This window comes from Anser anser (assembly GCF_964211835.1).
Source record: "Anser anser genome assembly, chromosome: 4".
Classification (NCBI taxonomy): Eukaryota; Metazoa; Chordata; class Aves; order Anseriformes; family Anatidae; genus Anser; species Anser anser.
The window spans coordinates 77,700,287-77,719,033 of NC_139724.1; the positions used below are offsets into that span (position 1 = coordinate 77,700,287).

Sequence of the window (18,747 nt, forward strand, 5' to 3'; positions counted from 1 at the left end):
TTCACAGTGAGAAGAAAAGAAAAAACAAACCAGCCCCCTACCTCTAAACCCCCCCCAGCTGATTTGGATTTGGCAAATCTAGTTTTAAGCCTCTTCCTCTGATACATTTTTTTGTTTGTTTTTGTGTTTTAATAGTAGGTTAAATATTAGATTTGGTTCAAAACAGGGGACTTTGTAAATTTGCTCCTAGCCTTTCTGTTGACTCCTGCTGGGTGGTCATGTTGGGGATTGCTGCCTTGGTTTCTCTTCTCTCTACTGTACAGGATGGTGCTTTGCAGAAAGGACTCATAGACTATCTCAAATCACAGAATATCCTGAGTTGGAAGGGACCCACAAGGATCATCAAGTCCAGCTCCTAAAGGGAAAGGGTAAGGTGAACGGTAAGGAAGAGGTGAGCACTGGACATGGAGGAAAGTGTTGTTACAATAACAGGCTGTGGAGGAGGAATCACCCATTCCTGGGTCTCAGACGTTTGTGTGGAGCCTGGATGTTGGGCTGGGAGTGTGAGCTGCAGCAGGTCTGTACTGGCCCTGTGAGCACACAGCTTTTGGGACCAGGACTGCTGGTTGCCCTGTTTCTCAAGGAGTGTGGGCTCCAGCCAAGCCCATGAAGATTACAGGCCTAAAGCCCATGTCGTTTGAGGACACAAGAATTAGCACAAGGTGATCTGAAGGATTCAGTTCCTCCCAGTGGAGAGATCTTCCCTGCCTGCACATCAGGCTGTCCTGCTAGGACTTGCAGCAGAAAGATTGAGCCTCAAAAACCTCATGGTTTTACACATTGTTTTCTAGGGGATGCTGGGGAAACACCGGGAAAAAAAAATCTTCTAATGCTAAGGGGAAGGAGGACTCACTCTGCAAAGCTGTGAGAGTTATTCCTCCTGCAAGGACTGTTCAAACAGCTAGCAGAGAAATGCCAAATGAGAACAGGCTAATTCTTTAAGGACATGTTTCCTTATCATTGGATTCTCTGTAGGGCTGAAGCATTTTCCACAGTGCAGCACCATGAGGGCCTGCTTCTCTCCCCATTTTCATGACACCTGTGCAGGCTGCATAGCTTTAACATCTCTCTCCTCACTTTCAAAGCTGGTTGTGTTTGATTTGCTGGTTCAGTATTTGGTGGGGGAGAAAACAGACTGTGTGGCAGTGTAGACTTACTTCATATTCTGTAGGAAACTAGGTGATAATAATAAACTCATTATTAATAAATATTTTTTTGTGGGCGAATATAGAGCTTGTGGGGTGGGGACTGGATCATCTGTCCTGTGAGGAGAGGCTGAGAGAGCTGGGGCTGCTCGGTCTGGGGATGAGGAGGGCAGGGGGATCCCGTCCGTGTCCGCCAAGCCCCACAGGGAGGTGTGGAGAGGCCGGAGCCAGGCTCTGCTCAGCGGTGCCCAGGGCCAGGCCCAGAGGCCGCGGGCCCAGCCCGGAGCCCCAGCGGCTCCCCCTGCCCCTCAGGCAGCACTGCTGGGCCGGGCGGGTGCCGGAGCCCTGGCACAGGCTGCCCAGAGCTTGGGGGGCTCCTCCTGGGGGAGCTTCAGCAGCCGCCGTGGAGTAAGGAATCCACTCTTGCATCTGTGCAATGGGCCCATACACAGCCTCATGCATGGGGGTACAGAGTGCACCGCTGAAATGTGAAGCACTGAATTGATTTCCCCTCTGTGGGGCGTTGCAAGGGAGTGATGGAGGCCACAGCTCTGTACCTGAGACCTGGGAAAGAATAGGACTCTTCTGCAAAAAGCCCAGAGTGAGGAATGCCTTCCAAACACCTCCTCCCTCTGTCTTCCTTCTCCACAAAGGGGATCCTACAGAAAACACCCCAATGTGCATTTTTGGCACGCATGATTACAGCAGTTGCTTATCAGGAGGCTCGTCCTTTTGTTCTTTCCCTTCTCCTCACAACTTAATTTGCAAGAACCCACAGCCTCTGCACGGATATTGTTCCTCTCTTTTTGTAATCTCTTATTTCCCTGGAGGTTGCTCCATGAGAAAGAACAGTAAAATAAAATAAAATAGATGTCTTGCATTTTTTTTAATACTCCGTGTTTTAATTAACAAAACAAAATGAAGCAATAGAAACACCCCATCAGCAGCTAAATCTTGCTGGGATGTGCTGGACGTGATGTGCCTTGCAGAAAGATGTCCTCTTGAATGAGGAGACAGGAGACCCTCCAGGGAGGCCAATTCCATGAAATGGAGCCTATGACATCTGACTTTGCCCCTTGCAGCATGGCCTGACAAGCTCAGGCCTAGACCTACCCTGATCATATGTGCCCGAGGCCGCCGTGCTCTTGCGAAGGCTCTCAGCTGGTTTTATCACCTCTGGGCTGAGGCAGCTGGACATCCTCCAGCCTTCAGCTGGCCCTGCTCCAGGAGGCTCCTGTGCCTGTGAACCACAGTTCCCGGCTCTTCCAGATCTGGGGTTAGCAGGGGCAGAATTAATGCAGGCCCAGCCTGTACCCTGACCTGCTTTATCGCTTCTGAAGCAGCACAGCACCAATGCTGATCCATGTTCTGGAAACCATGGGAGCCCCTGCTCTGCATGTGCCTGCAGAAGCACCAAAGCCCAGGGTGGCCCCAGGACCATGGAGCTGCTCTGCCTTGGCCCCAGCTCGAGACATGGTGTGGCTTGCTGCCAGGACACAGCCAGGAGTTGGTGGGCACTCCAAAGCAGCCCATTTGCTTCATCACATTGCTTGATGGCCCACTGAATGGTTTCAGTCCTTTCCCTAGGACACCCCACCCAGCCCCCTTTGCTGCTCCCTTCCCCGGCAGCCTGCTCCCATACTTTTCCTAGCACCTTCTCCAAGGGACCTGAATCCTCTCCTATGCTGTCTAGAAGTGACTTGCATTGGATAGACCCAATTCTAGTTGCAGGACTGTATAAAAGTTTGGCAACTGCTGGTTTTCCTTGTACGGTGCAGGAGAGAAAGCCAGGAGATCCTATCTGTGCTCCTCAGCTCCAACACAAACTTGAGTTAGTCTGTGACACTTTCTGACCTCCCATCTCCACATATTTAGCATAGTGGGGCAGTGGCCTTGGTTGGTGCCTCCAGGTTTGACTGCAACCTGAAGAAACAAAGGGGGAAATTTTGCAGTTGGCTGAGGAGCTGCTGAAAAGGGCAGCCGTGCCCTCTGCTTGCACTTGGCTGTATGACCCGGCCACCTCCTTCAAGTAAGCTCTGGCCATCAGATGGCTGTGGGTGATTCACTGAAAACCAACCCTACAGCAGCAACAGAGTGCTTGCTTGTAGATGAACTAGGGAGAGGGTGAGAAGTGGGAGAGCTGGGACCTGCAGGAGGGAGTGAGGGGAAGCAATGCATGGGTGAGCTGAAGGAGCTTCTGCAACACTGCCGTTTGAGTAACGTTGTGCTAGGTATATTGCAGAGCCATTTCTCTGTGATATAGCCATTTACATCCATCCAAAGCAGGTATAAACTATTACCACATTAGAGGAGTAGAATTTGGCATGTGATTTACATGGTCTTCAAATCAGGACTGGTATCTCTTCAAGAGATGCCACAGTTGCTTCACACCAGAGTTTTTAAAGTTTTTTCAGAAGCAATGTTTTTGTTGCAGCTTTAATAAAACTTTTTTCAATACAGAAAGAACAATGAGTAGAAAGAAGGCATAAATCTATGGTAAAAATATATATTTCAAGATTATTTAGTTATGTTTCTCACTAGATACACAGTAAAAAATCTCTTTAGGGTTTAAGTATTTGGAAAAACATCAGCTTTGTTACCTGGGCATCTAAAAGATATGATATGAAGTCTCATAAGGAATAAAGAGGACAACGTGGCTTTGTGGTTGAATTTACATTCTTAATTCAGTGTTTCCTAATTTCTGAGCATTTGATTTCTCAACTTTTCCATTTCATTAACCTTTGTTATTTGCATGTAATATAAACTGCTCTTGTAGATTGCCAGAGGAAATCATAAACATTTTGGCTGTTCCTTGGCCTCTCCTGAAACCTGTCATCCCAAAGACAGCTGACCTAACACAAAGTCAGCTTTCATGAAAGCCTCCGCAGCCTCCCTCCTTACACCTCTCTGTGTCCTTGGATGTACTTCTCAGTGCTTGCAAATTAACTTTAAGCCCTGCATATTAGCATCCAAACCTTGTATTTTAGCACTTGTGGCCAGATGGAAGAAGTTCCCCATCCACTACCCCTCCCTGTTCTGCAGCAAGCTGTTAACAAATCTTCTCACTTCTGCTCTCAAAGTACATGAGATTAAATTGATTCTAAGACTTTTCACATGACGTGAAATAATTAAGAGCCCAGATTATTGTTGAAAACACAGGTTCTGCATTGGCAGAGCTGGCCTACCTGCAAACCATGAGAAGTGGAATGGCAAGTTGGTATTTGCCTAATCCCGTGTCACTTAAAAGCAAAAATGAACACGGGGAAAATACACTTTGAGGATTTGAGTCCAGGTCATTTTGTGCGTGGGCCCTGGAGTTTTAGCTCTTGGTTTTGAGTTTTAGCCAAGCCGGGGGTAGTTTCTGTGATATTTATGTGTGGACACAGCACCTCTTAGAACTGAGTATTGCTGTGAAGGAACTTTTCTAAAGCAGGCTATGTACCTTGCATCTGAACGGGACTCACACCCTAGGGCTGCACACCACGAGCATAACATAGCTACCCCCATACACAGACAACCAGTCTTACTGGCTGGATGGTTCCCAAATTAATACTTTTACACTGAAAAATACTACTTAGCTGAAAAGAAAATTCTATGTCAGCATGGGGACCATATTCCTCTGCAAAATAATTTTGTTTCAACTTGTAAGACATTAAAATTGTGGAATACAAAAGATAAACTTTAGCTGTGTAGGGAAATGCAACAGTGAACAAGTCCCATTTCTTTGCACTTTTCCACCCAGTTTTAGTTTTTCAGGAATTTTGGTTTTCTGCATTTCATTTGAGAAGGGAAATGGTGTCAGACTATGCTGTAAGTTAAAAGACTTTGGTTTCTACCTCTGTCAGACCCTGCAACACATGCACACTTATATAGGGACACATACCTAAAGCCTTTAAAACTCTTCCCACTTACATTTCTAGCTCTCACAAAATGATAAAACACAGACCAGAAAAGTTTGTAGCAATTACTACGAGGTAGGTGCAAAGCATCATGTTTTCAAAGATGTCAAATGTGAAAATGTTCTACAACTTTAAACCTTTGAGCCAATTCTTTCTAAAAGGACGAAGAAACTTAGAGATACCTTAGAAATCCACAAAAAAAGCCAAGTGTGAAGAATTGTTTAAACTATTTCTAATTTTTATGTTTCCAAGAATTGTAATTGGGAATATCTGGAGAAATGTAGGTTGTTCCCCCTCCCTCCCCCCAATGATTTCTTCCCCTTATTAGATTCTCTCCCCCCACACCTTTTTTGCACGTGTTTACATTAACATTTTTATCTCGATAGTCTTAAGATTTTGCCACCACTCTCCCAAAGCATATTCATCTTTATAGAGAGAGTTAGATTAAGGGAAATTTTAGCACAAAGAGAGTTAGCTATAAAAAGTTATGGGAAAGTGAAGAAGAGCCAGATTTCAGTTCCAATTAATTATTCCAACTACTTTGTGCAATTCATTTAAGCTATATATAAGGTAATGCATATATAACTTCAAAAACAATTAAGAATTAAGCCTCATCAAAGCATTTCATGCAATCCTTTACGGATTTTAAGCTTGCTGGGAAAGGCAGCAACTTGGTGATGAAATTCTTGTACAAAGTAGGCAGATTTTAAATCTTAGTCATCACTATCAACCTCCCCTACCTTAGAGGATTACTCAGTTGTCTTAGTGGAGTTTGCCTTTAGTGTACCAAAGTACAGCGTCCAGTAACAAAGACAGGAACTTTATTGCCCCTGGGGGAAAGCAGAAGATGATCCCTTGTGCTGCACAACTAACTGTCAGGATTAAACTTCAGTCAAGTTGTAACTGAATTTCCATCTGAGGCCAAGAGTATTTCTTAATGCTCTCCAACATCCATTTGAATCCATGGAGCGTTTTCAAGTTGCCTTTGCTAAAATGTACATCAAGCCCTGCAGCATCTCTTCATGCAATATTCTTTCTTTGCTGTTTCCCGGTAGAGTATCTCCTCTCAGGTCCCACACAGCTGGGGCCTCCTGCTACATGCAGGCTAACAGGAACTGTGTGTGGTGGGCAAGGATTTCCCATGGAGCTAAATGGGTTTCAGCCTCTCCTTTGCCCTTCAGTGGGACTGGTGCTTTGCACGTGGGGGGCTGCATTTGCATGGGAAAGGACAGAAGGGCTGTATTTCCACTGGAGGTGAACATCAGCTCTCTGGAAAGGGGAGAGCAAACTCCATAGCTTCCACGCGCATGGGAAAGCTCAGCATCTCAGCACTCTGGCAGGATGCCCTGACCGAGATCCTGCCCAGCATCAGAGCCTGCTGCCTGCTCGGAGCAGGCCCAAATTCAGGCCCGTGTTTGCACTCGGCAGGCAGTTCTGTCTCACACACGCAGACACAAGACATGCATCTTCCCTCACCTCCCAGGAATTTGCTTTAGATCCCACACGAGATTGAGGGATGGCTCACAGAAAGGAGAAAGGTAGGGAGAGACCTGGGTGTGCTACTTGAGGTTCAGGGCAGTTGACGGGTGCCTCACACTGATCTGCCAGGGGTTGGTTGTAGGTGACCAGGGCAGAGCGAGGAGAGGTTCTGGGATCAACTCCGCTCTACTTATTGTCATGCCTAACAAAAAAAAGGTCCTCATTTATAGAAGAGAAAATAGATTATTGTTTTCCCTGGCAAAAGGGAAAATTCAGAAATAAAAGGAAGAATCTGTAATTTCCCAATGCAAGATGAAGAAATGCATTGAAAATTCAGAAATTCAGGGAAAAGGGAATGTCTGGGATCATTAAAGTGGCCCTGATGCCTGAAAGATGAAGATCGCATCAGTCAGTTTTTGATACATCTTCCCTGAGAAATTGACTCAGGTGACAACTGCCCAATGAGTTGCCCCAGCCCTGGTGTAAACAGTTGCACTCCTGAAGATGTCCAGGACTCAAACACCTTGTGTTACAGGAAGCCGATGCGTTGTGGAGCTTTCCCCACAAATTGTCTCACTTCATCTTCAAGGAGATGGGAGCTGTGGGTAGCAACTTGAGGACTACCAACATCCCTGCAAGGACAGCTGTGACAGTGGGATGGGGGCCCCAGCCCTCCCTGGGCCCATTCACTGGGAACCAAACTCTGCAATTGGGCAGGAGGCCCTGTGTGGATGTAGATATGGAATGGAGTTCATAAAAAGCTGCCACCGGTTCCTTCCCAGCTTGAGGTTACCAAAAAGCTCTGCATACAGCAGGGAGTGGTGGCTGAAGCCTTTTACCTCCTTCATCTTTCAGAGTAACAATAATTACTGCTCAGCTGGAGGTAGGGCTATTGCTGCAACCAGGGCAGAAGCTTGCTTGATGTGTGCCGCATGCATGCATGTGACTTGGTTGCATAACGTGAATGATTACTCCCAGCTAACACTTGACATGTTACATAGGCATTCTGTTTTGGGCTATGTTTAGCAAGCGGTGGGGAATCTGTCTAAAGCTGCCAGTTGGTGGAGGGAGGATCATGTGCCCCTGCAGAAGAGAGCTCTTGCTCCAAAGAGAGCACAGCTAAAGCTTCTTGCTCTGCCTAATGCCTCTGGGGAAGTTGCTTCATGATTATTTTTAAAACTAGGGCTGTAGGCTCTTTCCTAGGTCAGGGTCCAACAGAGCTTGTACTATGTGCATAAACACACAATAAATGACAACGCAGGCTACTAGCAGCCTTTCAGCTCAGGCACAAGGCACTCAGGGAATCTGGGTCCTCTTCTCAACTACCAAGGTACCGTGTGATAGCGAGGTATTAGCTTTACCTCTTGGAACCCCCATTTTCTTGTTTGCAAAGCAGAAGGGCTTGCAGCTGTTTTGTAGTGCGATGTTGGAACCATGAGCCTTTGGAGTCTGTTTGGGCTGGAGGCACTTCAAAAGTGCAGAGTAGTTGTAAAAGATTATTATTACTAGTATGTTTCCCTGCTATACAGTTTAATTGTTACTCTTGTTTTAGAAAAGGTCTAAAAAAAGAGTATGATTTTGATGTATGGAGTTTATCAGTGGTGGTCACTGCACACACCTGAAAGTACAGATGATCATGCAGTATGTTTAATGGGAACTGAGATGCATACATCATTGAATTCCTAGCTGTAGGAAATATGGAAAATAGTGTGTGTCTTGGTTGTAATATAGTCCTGAGAACTGACCCAAAAAACACCCTGCTTTTAAACAAGAAGTTGTAGCTGAATAGGAGCAGAGCTCAAACTTCAAGGGGAGATTCACCTCCATGCTGTGGATGCCCAAATCACATGTTTGCAGATGTTTCTGCATTAAATCTTTAACCCCTTGTTATAGTCATGGAGATCAAGCTGACACCATCAGCCAAATCCAGAGAGAGTCGGGGCAATGCTGGAAGAGAGCTGAAGGTTTCTGTCCACCTAACCCAAGAGTCATAATTTGGCAAGGTCCTTCGGACATCACGCAGTCCACTTCAGGCTCAGAAGTCCAACTGAGTTCTGAACATCTGTAAAGATGGAGCTTTCATCACCTGTGTGGGCAGACTGTCCCCAGATCCACCACAGCCACTAAAAATTGCTCAAACAATTCTCAAACAAACATTTCCCTTCCTACATTTCTGTCTTATTCTGCACAGAAGCAGCCATGAGTGCGGCCACATGCACCAGACCAGATTGCAGGCTGGGTTGTTCTCTCCAGAAATTCAAGTTGAGCTGTTAGAAAAGATGTCTTGGTCAAGAAAGAACAGGGAAGGATGTCTGCGAGTGGTCATAAGAAAAAAAACAAAAGGACCTTCTGTTATGGATCACAACGAAGAACACCATCTTTGTGTTCTTCACTTTGTGTTTGCCTATTAATATCATCCTTTCTACGGTTCTGCTCACTTCCTTGTGCCAAGCCTTATCTATGCTCAAACCAGTTACAAGGTTTGAGTTTTTATTGCTGAATATGCTCCTGCGCACTGCTCCTCTCTATTTCCCTGGTGATCCCAGAGCTCCCATCAGCTTGGGTGGGTTTGAGCATCAGAGTTTAGTTCAGGCTTTTAGGGTTAGAGTAATGGGACCTAGCTGCACTTGCAAATCTAGAGGTTCCCAGAAGTTACCTCCATGGTGTTTGTGAAGTTATGAACAGTTGCCAAATTTCATGGGAATCCTGTCATTTACACTCCTGCATGGGCTGATGCAATGTTCTTCTGCAACTCCCCAAGGGTGACACTCCTCGGTGAGTCATGTCCCAGACTCTGGAGGAAGAAAATGCCAGTTTGGGGGAGCCCAGTGAGAGGAACTGGATTCACAAAGTCTACAGCAGCCACGAGAGGTAAGACTTAGTGCACCACTGTTTTGGAGGGTAGTTGATGGCTAAAGGGAGAGGAAAAAAAAATATCTTAACAGGCTTTTCATTTTGGTCTTTTGTCTCTGGAGAGGAAGCTGAGGCTTTGCATGTCAATGCTTTGTGTCAGGCAGGCTGAAAATGCCATGGTTTGCAGGCATGGGGCATCCCTTGAGACACCCCATAGCACCCATGGCACTGCCAATCAAGCCATCAGTATTAGTATCAGTGGGCCCCCAACAGAGTAAAAAAAAAAAAAAAGTCATTGGAATTTGTGTGAAAGAGAAAAAACAAGTGTCATCGTGACCTGCAAATGATATAATTTTGTAAACAAGCCGTTTAATCCCTGCCCATGCTGATGATTCGCTGCCCTTATTTAATTAGCACATGGATAGGTGAGGTGAGGTTCCCTGCATAGGTATGGAAGCAGAAAGATTTATGAACCCACAGCTGAAGGCTGCTGTTTCTGGAACCTGCCCCACACCCATACGTACATAAGAGAGCTCCTGTTGCCAAAACAGGGAGAGCACAAGCAAACTGAGCAAAATAGGGTCATTTCCCAGAACGCCCTGTGCTGGTGAGGGCAAAAATACTCCAAAATAAGGAATTACAGCAATGTCCCTCAGCCTAAACGAGGACCCAATTATGCCTGGATACTGTGCAAACACATTGCAAGTACTGTCTCTGCTGTAAAGAGTTTACAGAGTGAGGGACAGGAGTTTGTAGAGCTGAGGGAGAGGAGGTATGGCCAGATTTATAGGAGAGGAACTATATTGCAGCATGACTGAGTGATTTACCCAAGATCTCCAAATGAAACGGGGATCTGAACTTGGCTCTGGTTGGTGCCAGGCCAGGGATGCAGCCTTGGAGTTACACCCATGGAATTGCGGCAGGTGCCTGCACTGTTGGGGGGGTCCCAGGAAGGCAACATGGATTGCCAAGGTGGGGTACCACCAGTGAGCAGGGAGCATTGCTGTTGGTTCTCTGCTCATTGCCACCATCTGGAAACCTCATTTTATCTCATTCAGCTGCTCCCAATTTGGTGTTTGCTTCCATTTTTCTTTATAAAAGCCATAAATTCTGTCAGGGCCTGCTGAGGTAAGGATCTAGCTGGATCTGAGTTTCAACTAGTGTAGGCCAACTCATTTCAGGGATCTCAGTGAGAATTCCATTTCCAGCTTCTGCTCCAGGCAAGTCTAGGGACAGTGTGAACGACACTGAGACAGTAAGCACAGCAGGTCCATCCTGTGCACTAAGAGGACAGCCTTGCAGAAAGAAACCCAAAAGTGAATGGAAACCATCCAACCAGCATCTGAATTAAGGCTTCCTACAGTCTTAGCCTGTTTTGCTCTACCTTAAGCCAAAGCTCAGTATCTTCATCTCTGGTATGCAGCGAAAGTTATTCTCCGCACTCACACACTTAGGGAAATTGCAAGTCCCTCAAGGCAGCTTTCTCAGAAAAACACCATGGGGTAGAATGCTAAATGAGAACTCCAGAGACCTGACCATCTACCCCATGACTTACAGCTATGTCTTACTGTGTCCTTGCCTAGCTGTAAAGGGGACCACCATACCGTTCAGGAATCACTCACCAAACTCTATACTTCAGCTAGCAGTAGTGAAAAGGACGTTTGGGAGTCAGGCTGATATTGGGGTTTCAGACCTTGGATGATACAGCTCTGTAGGACACGTCCTTTTCTCCCAATCTCTAATAAGAGAATCATTGAGGTAGGAAAAGCCCTCCAAGATCATCTGGTCCAACCATCCCCCTACCACCCATATCACCCACTAAACCTTGCCCCTAAGCACCACATCTAACATCCTTAAACACTTTCTTAACACCTTTCCTTCATCCCCTTCTGATGTTTGCCTTTCAGTCACCCAGAGCTCAGCTCTTCCTACAGCCTCATCCCTTTGGTTGAAACCATCTTGCATCTCCTCTGGTAAATGTTTCCAGAACCTCACCTCAACTCTGGGTGATTAGGTGCTGCTGAGATCACCCAGCTTCGTTAGACCACAAGCCTGAGTCTCACGATGGTGCCTGTGATAACCCTGGTGTTTGCCTCCTGGCTCTCGGTGTTCCCGGTGCGCGTTCCTCTCCTCGGGCAGCTCCCATGAACTCTCCACCAGGTGCTGAGGAAGGGCTGGAGCATCTTCCCAGTGCTGCGCTTGTCCCTGGGCTGGCATGGGATGGCACTCCCCATGCAGCTGCGACTCTCACGCCAGGCACGCCCTAGCCACAGCTTGGACCTTCTGTGCTCTTGTGCAAAGCCATGTGTACTGCCAAGCTCAGCTCTTCCCCCTCAAGGCACCTCCAACCCACGTGGCATCAGGACTTGGTGCCAGACTGGGGTAAAATGCACCTGGCTGCTGTGACACAAACGTACCTCGAAGCTGTGTGCTTAGCAGACTGCCATGGTGTGCCACTGCTGTTGTCATTGTCCAAAATGTAAACCTGACTGTTGCTGCTAACAAGGCAAAATAACTATTTATCAGGGATTATTTGCCTTAATCTTCAGTTATTTTTTCAGCTGATGGTGTAAGATAATTATCACCCACTACACCTTGGCAAGAAAGTGGGTAGAATGAAAGAAATGTAAGACTTCTCTTTGCTTCTTTCTTGCAATTTTTCAGTAAGTAACGTCAGGCATGTGGCTTGTGTAAGGGCTCCAAGGCTTTGTGCAAGCTGTGCAGGAGGGAAAGCAGCACTCTACCTCTTAGATTAGCAGCAGCGGCACAAACTGTCCCATAGACCTGTACAGGGTACTTGAGACCTCGCTGGGATGTGACTGGATCAGCAGAGCCCAGCTGCAGAATCACCAAGCAATCTGCCAACAAGCCTGCCCAGGGATTACAGATAGGAAGCTGGGTCACCCTTGGTAAGTCTGTCCTCATAAATGAGCCACCCCAAGGTCTCTTAGGCTCCTGGGCTAGCACATGCACATGACAATATTAGTAACTGAGTCTGGAAAGGACTTTAGGATTTTCCTTATTCCAAGTCTTCTCCTAAAGCGAGGCCAATTTAAAAGACTAAGCAGATGCTCAGGTGCTTGTCAAATCAAGATCTCAACATCATGAAGGACAGAGCTCCTACACTGAGGGACTGTTTGGAGTCATTGTATCTCAGGTGCACAACTTGGTATTTGCCTTTGCTCGTATGTCCGGGCTGTCTTCTTTCACAAAGAAAAAAAAAAGAAAAAAGAAAAACAAAAAGGGTGCTGAGGACAACCTCCATCACTTGAAGTGTGCTAAGAGACTGTGGATTGGCTGGGACAAAACTGGAGACTGTGCTGGCAATCAACTGCCTGGGTGAGCCCATGTCCTGGCCCTGCTTTGTTTGTAAGTATAGACTTCACCTCAGGCACTGAGCTCATGAACTCTGCCAAGGGACAAGCCTCAGGCCCGAGCAATTGCCTTTTCACCAGCAGTTGCCTGCACAACCAGCAGTATGGGCGGTGTGTCTGCTACTCAGATGCAAGATTGCAAGGTTTGCTCTCTGCTTGTAGGACGAGAGGGATGGCTGGTGTTATAATTCATTTTTATCGTGCCAGCATAACTCCTCAGGTACAGCCTTACCCTAACTTGATCCCAGACCTAAGTCTGCATCTCTGTGGCTCTGCTCCAGGCCATGCTATTCCAGAACAGGCTGGCATTAGTTAAATAGTTTGCAAGCCACAGCCCTCTGCACAGCAAGGACATGTTGTGTGTCTTCTGAAGAATCCTGACAAGCTGTGGCAACACCAGAAATACAAATCAAACCATAAATGCAACAACCTTTCACCCCTCATCGGCTGACGTAGAAATGAACCATTGCAATAAATCTCATGACACCCTTTCTGCCCCATGGCTGGCAGAGTGGTCCTTTGCAAGCTCCACACATCACTGTGTGGATGAAGGTGAACTTATGCATGGAATGACCAGCTCCAAAACCAAGCCAACTTGCTGCTTCCCAGGAAGACCTAGGCCAGGAAAGGTCTTCATGGTGTGCAACAGGAAAAAAATGGGTGATGGAACTTACGGGTCTGGGAGCACGGAGGTGTGGTCAAAGCAAACAACTGTTTGAAATTATCTGGAATTTTTAAACTGGCTCTACGGCCCCCTCCAGAGACATGAAAGAGGAAGAAGACTTTACCAGATTTATTTCTGCAAGAACAGAAGATTTACTCACACTTGGCTCTTTTTCAGGTGTCATAAATTGAGTCCACTATCTTTTCACAGATTGTCTTTCTGGATTTATCAGTAAGGACTTTATGGTTCAGAGCACCCTTTTCTCCCCAGCCTCCCTTCCAACAACCTGAGTAACAAGCCTAGGGTACAGCCTGTGTTTATAAATATACGTATCGGTTACATTAATGGAAACTGATTTATTACACAAATAAGAGACTTCATCAATTTTCATCTGGACCTTTTTCAGTGGGACATAAATTACACTGTTGCTACTGGGTTTGGATTTCTAAGCGGATTTATCGGAGCAGGGACTTTGCTCATTTATTTTATAGCTCTCCTTGTCTGTGGAATAATTATAGTTTTGAAGTTTTTCTCCCTCCCTTTCTCTCCCTTTATATATCCCCCTCAGAAAACATTGGCTGATATGCTGGGGGATGAGGTCAGCCACTGCTGAAAGCCCTAATGCCATCTGGGCTACCTCTCTGGAGCTGCCTGCCAAAGCAGCAAAGTTTGCACGACGTGGTGACACACGGTGCATTGCAGAAGACCCCAAAATGCTCAGCTTAATTGCTCGTGTTTGGAGAAAACATGGCCTGTTGATCTCTTTTAGGAAGCTGGCCCCTTGCTGCCTGTTAACACTGGAGGGTGTGTTCTCCTGCCAGAGCATCTCCAAAAGGTGGATGGGAAGCAGAGTCCCCTGACTCGTCTGTCTAGGTGAGCAGGTCTGTCACTTAAATGCTACACGACCACACAAACTCCCGACCTGGTTGAACATCTATAGCTTTGCTTAAATGTGCACAGCACTGCGAGACAGCCTGCAACACAGTGGGGAACGTGGCTGGTCCCTCGACAGGAAGGACACAGCACCGTTAGGAGGTCTTCACACAGCAGAGCCCTGCCTCCACTGCTCAGTAGAAGAGCACGGCTGCTCCTTTCTCCCCAGGAATGTGACACAGGACAGCTCCAGACTCACCCTGGCCCTACCTGTGCACCAGGGGACTTGGCTAGGAGGTGTGAGCACAGCCCTGGACGCCCAGGGTGGGAGGTGATGCCGGCTTGTCCATGGGCCAGCCCGCGGGACAGAGACCAGCCGGCTGTGCCGGGAGGAGGAGGGAAGCCTTTAACTCTTCCTGCTGTCCTCGGCCTCCTCACGCACCCTCTCCCCATCTGCATGCCCTGAACTGCTGCCCAGAACACTTTCTTCTGCAACTCGTTTCTGGAGCCTCGAGAAAGTGAGCCAAAGGCTTGCCTGGTTTTTGTTGTTGTTGCTGCTGTTTTTGCCTGAGGCTGGAGCACGATCCCATGAAACAGAAGCCCAGGCTCCCAGGAATGCATTGCATTACGACACTGTGCCACAGAGACTTAGACTATTTACATAATAGATCAGAAAGCCCGGCCAATTAGCTGACAAAGGAAAGGGCATGCTAGCAGGGCACTCAGAGTTCACCCTAATTAAGAGCAAGCCATTAGAGAGCTTGCCTCAAAATGTGAGCAAGGGAGGAAGACAGCACAGGGAAGGGGGGGAAACAACAATGACTGCATGCAGCAGCTTCCAAGCACATAGGGACATATCCCCCGTGGCCATGGTCCCCAGGGCTGGACATTACCGCAGCTTGGTGTTGTGGATGGGGAAACTGAGGCAAGTCCCTTGCTTGGGGCGAGGGCAATGAGTTAACCAGTGTCCCAGGCCCCCAGCTGCTTGTCCCTCATTGATTCCTACCTTGCAGCAATGTATGCTAGGGCTCAGCTTTGGTCTCGTGCTTTGGTTTGACACCAGCACATCTCCTGCCCTCCTGTGAGCACATCGCCACCCCCTCTCCTGCTCTGCACAAAGAGCTCTTCTGCTCAGCGGGCAATAGCGAGGCCCACACACATGCAGGCAGCAGCCAGGTGAGCAGGCGGGAGAAACCTCAGCCCCAATCACTCCCTAATTAAGTTAATTTGCTAATTGTCAGCGCTTAGTCAAGGGAGGAGCGCCACCTGCTGAACCCACCATACTCCTCCTCCTGCCTCACTGGGGATGCTGCAAAAGGTTTCCAGGGCCTATCACACCCCTCTGAGCCCAAATATTGTGAGGAGGAGGGTAAACCTGGTGCCTTCCATCTCTCCTATCCATATTTTGTAATCTGGAAGTCCCCTAGGTGCTTCGGTTGGCCATGGTGCCTGGATATATGGCATCATGTAACTCTACAAGCTTTGGGTGGCCTTCAGTCTCAAAATAACAGGGACTGTTCCTACAGAGCTGGAAACACACAGTTCCTTTCCAGACTGATAGTTCACTGTGATGAGTTACCACTTGCCAGCTGAGCTGTGCTGACAGTGTGTGCCTCCCTAGCCCACAAAAACACATCTTAAAACATTTTCATGTTCCTCCCATCCACAGCAAAATTTTTGCCCTTCACGAGGGCTTAATAAAACACATTTTGTTTTTTGGTCAAAGTGTATAAGAGCAGCACATGATTGGTTACAGTTGTTCTGCTCACAGGTTTTAACTTCCCAAACTGCTGTAATTCCATTGCCTATGATCCTCTGTCTAAACACCAAATATCCCTAAACAGGGGGCTTCAATTGCCAACCCACATGTCAATCTACAGGGACCCTGGCCACCAAAGCTGTACGGTTGGCTTGCAGGTTCTGAGATTAACTTAAAAATAACAAAGTTTGTGTTCCCTTTCTTTGTTTGCCAGTTTGGGGTTTGCAGAATGCTTTTGATTTCATGTTTCTAAGTTTTGCATTACAATCACAAGGGGTAGAACACTTTCCCCCCCCCCCTCTTTCTTGCTTCTTTTGATGTTGAATAAAACCTGAGATTCTTCACACAATCTCCTGAACCAAGCAGCTGGGATTTTATGGAAAGAACATTGACAACTGCAAGATGTCCAATAAAATCATAAGTGTTGGCAACACTGGGGGGTTACTCCCCTTCTTTATTGCTGGTCCATAGGACAAGTTAATTGGTGTGGTCCAGCTGCTGGCTGGTTTTAGGACAGTTCCTTAAAAGCACTTAAAATTTCCAGGGCTTGGAGTCCTCTTGGCTAACCACAGACACCTTACAGAGGTACCGAAACTGTGAGCCTGTTTGCTCTGGCTGTTTTTTTAGGGCAGATTACCACATCCTATAACAGGTAGGACAGATCGGCTTTGAAGGTGTTGATCTCTCTTCTCTTGGTAAAGAAGAAGCCCGCAGTGGCTGCTCTCCTAACATATGTCCTTCCTTAACCCCATACTGCAATGAAAGTTCAGCACCGCAAGTCCTTTTAAAAGCTGGCCCTTAAGACAGCATGTCAGCCCCTTCTGGGGCCTCATGTTTTCCACAGATCACCCTCATTAGCAAGGGAAAGTGGAATAAATGGAACAGGCTGCACTCCTGGCGTGATTTTTTTGATTCCTCTTGGAAGTCCCCCCGATTCAAACAGATCCTTCCAAGTGGCCTGGTTCGTGACCGCTGAAGATTATAAGAGGGCCAGGGATCCAGCATCCCTGCAGCTCATCACTGACAAACAACACTGTCTGGATGGAGTGTTTTCAATAAGGGATTCTTGCTTTGTTGGGAGCTTTCAGAGAAACTGTTTACAACAACAGCCCTACAATTACCTCCAAATGATGTCCTTTGAGGAGGATGTTCTGGGAACCTTGAGACCAATGCTTCTGAGCTGCTCTATCTATATCAGAAATGTGAAAGTAATCAGGAGTTGTTTGGATCTGGAGATGCTGTTGTTGTAAACAGATGTTGCTTTAAAGCATCAGATCTTCCTGAATGGTCAGCCAGAGCTGGGCCAGATTGGAAGAAGCACCCAGCCCAAAACAAACCATTTGAAAAATGAGTTAAGGTTTCAGTTCAATGCAGTTCAGTTCTTGTGCATTGTGTCAAATATAATGTAACTATGCCAAATTTGCCATTTCTGGGCACCAAGATACACTGAGATCTAATTTCTTTGTGTTGAATTATTATTTTTGTGTGTGTGTGTGTAATGACAAGGATTTAGTATCAGCTAAGCCTGATGGATGCTCACAAAGGGTCTGGGCAATGAGACTGTCTAGAAGAAAGCTGGAGGCAAATGCTTCTTTGTTTTATCCTACACAGAGGATTTTTCTTACGGGGATGGAAGAGGGCAGGGAAAAAATGATCTGTCCAGAAGACAAAGCACTGAAGCGAGCCCTTTCCTTCTTCCCAAACCACAAGACCTTAGGGAAAGATTATAATTTCTTATTTGTTTCTTTTTCTTAGCCTTCGTATTTTTAAACCTTAAAAACACACTTGGGTAATCATTTCAAATCCTTTTCTATGGCCATAAGTGACAGAAACTATTCCACGTGATCCAGAGAAGCTGGTTCTCCTTTAACGTTGTGGGTTTTCAGACTGCAGTTTTCAGGGTGTGGGGGGCCAGAGGGTGCTCAGAAATTATAGGAATTGTCTCATTGTCACCTTGGACAAAGGACAGTGATTTGAGTTTTAAGAAGATTCCTACTAGCCGAGTGACCCTGGAGAAGTCATCAAGATCACAGTCATCCTATCTAGGGGATATTAGCTCCCTAAATTAGGAATCCCATTGCTGAGAGAGGCAGAAAAATTACAATGTGATTCAGACCATCTCTCTTCACTGAAGGACCCTGGGGCAACCCTTTGGCTTATTTGCTTACTTGTGTACAGGCTGTAAATTACGCTGTAATCTCGGCACAGATCTCTCTGTGGTTTGGTTCCCACCCTGGAGGGGTAGGATATTCTGTTCCTCTGTCTGGGTAGAGTGAGAGCTGTTTGGGACAGAGCTTATCCTTCACATGTGCTTTCAGGGTACACAATTTGATCCTGTTTAGTGCAGCTGGATCTAATCTCATATAGGTAGAGACAGAGGTTTGATTTACCAGGAAAAAGGGTCTTATGGGGAAGCCCACAAGGAGGAGAAAAAAAAAAAGAAAGAATAAAGAGAAAGAAGAAAAGCACTGACATCCCCTCAAAGAAAGCGTCCTCTGCCTGCAACATTAACCTCACCAACCAGAAGAGATGCAGAGTTTTTCCTTGAATGGTTTTGCCCTTCCCCACTTCTAGGGAAATGACACAAACATGATTCATGGGTCGGGACACTAAGGTGACTGTAAGGATACGCTGCCGAATTAAAGGGGCTAAAGCACGGGGACCAATGGGAGGGAGGCCACAAGCTGATGTAATGTCTGGG

General features: G+C 46.8%; 1 long non-coding RNA gene across 1 annotated transcript; it reads left to right on the forward strand.

Annotated features, from left to right (window-relative positions):
- The first annotated feature begins 7,998 nt into the window (after positions 1-7,998).
- Positions 7,999-15,394, forward strand: LOC310898500. The gene is made up of 2 exons (XR_014583347.1): positions 7,999-9,394; positions 11,284-15,394. It is a non-coding gene; the product is annotated as an uncharacterized lncRNA (long non-coding RNA).
- Positions 15,395-18,747: the final 3,353 nt, after the last annotated feature.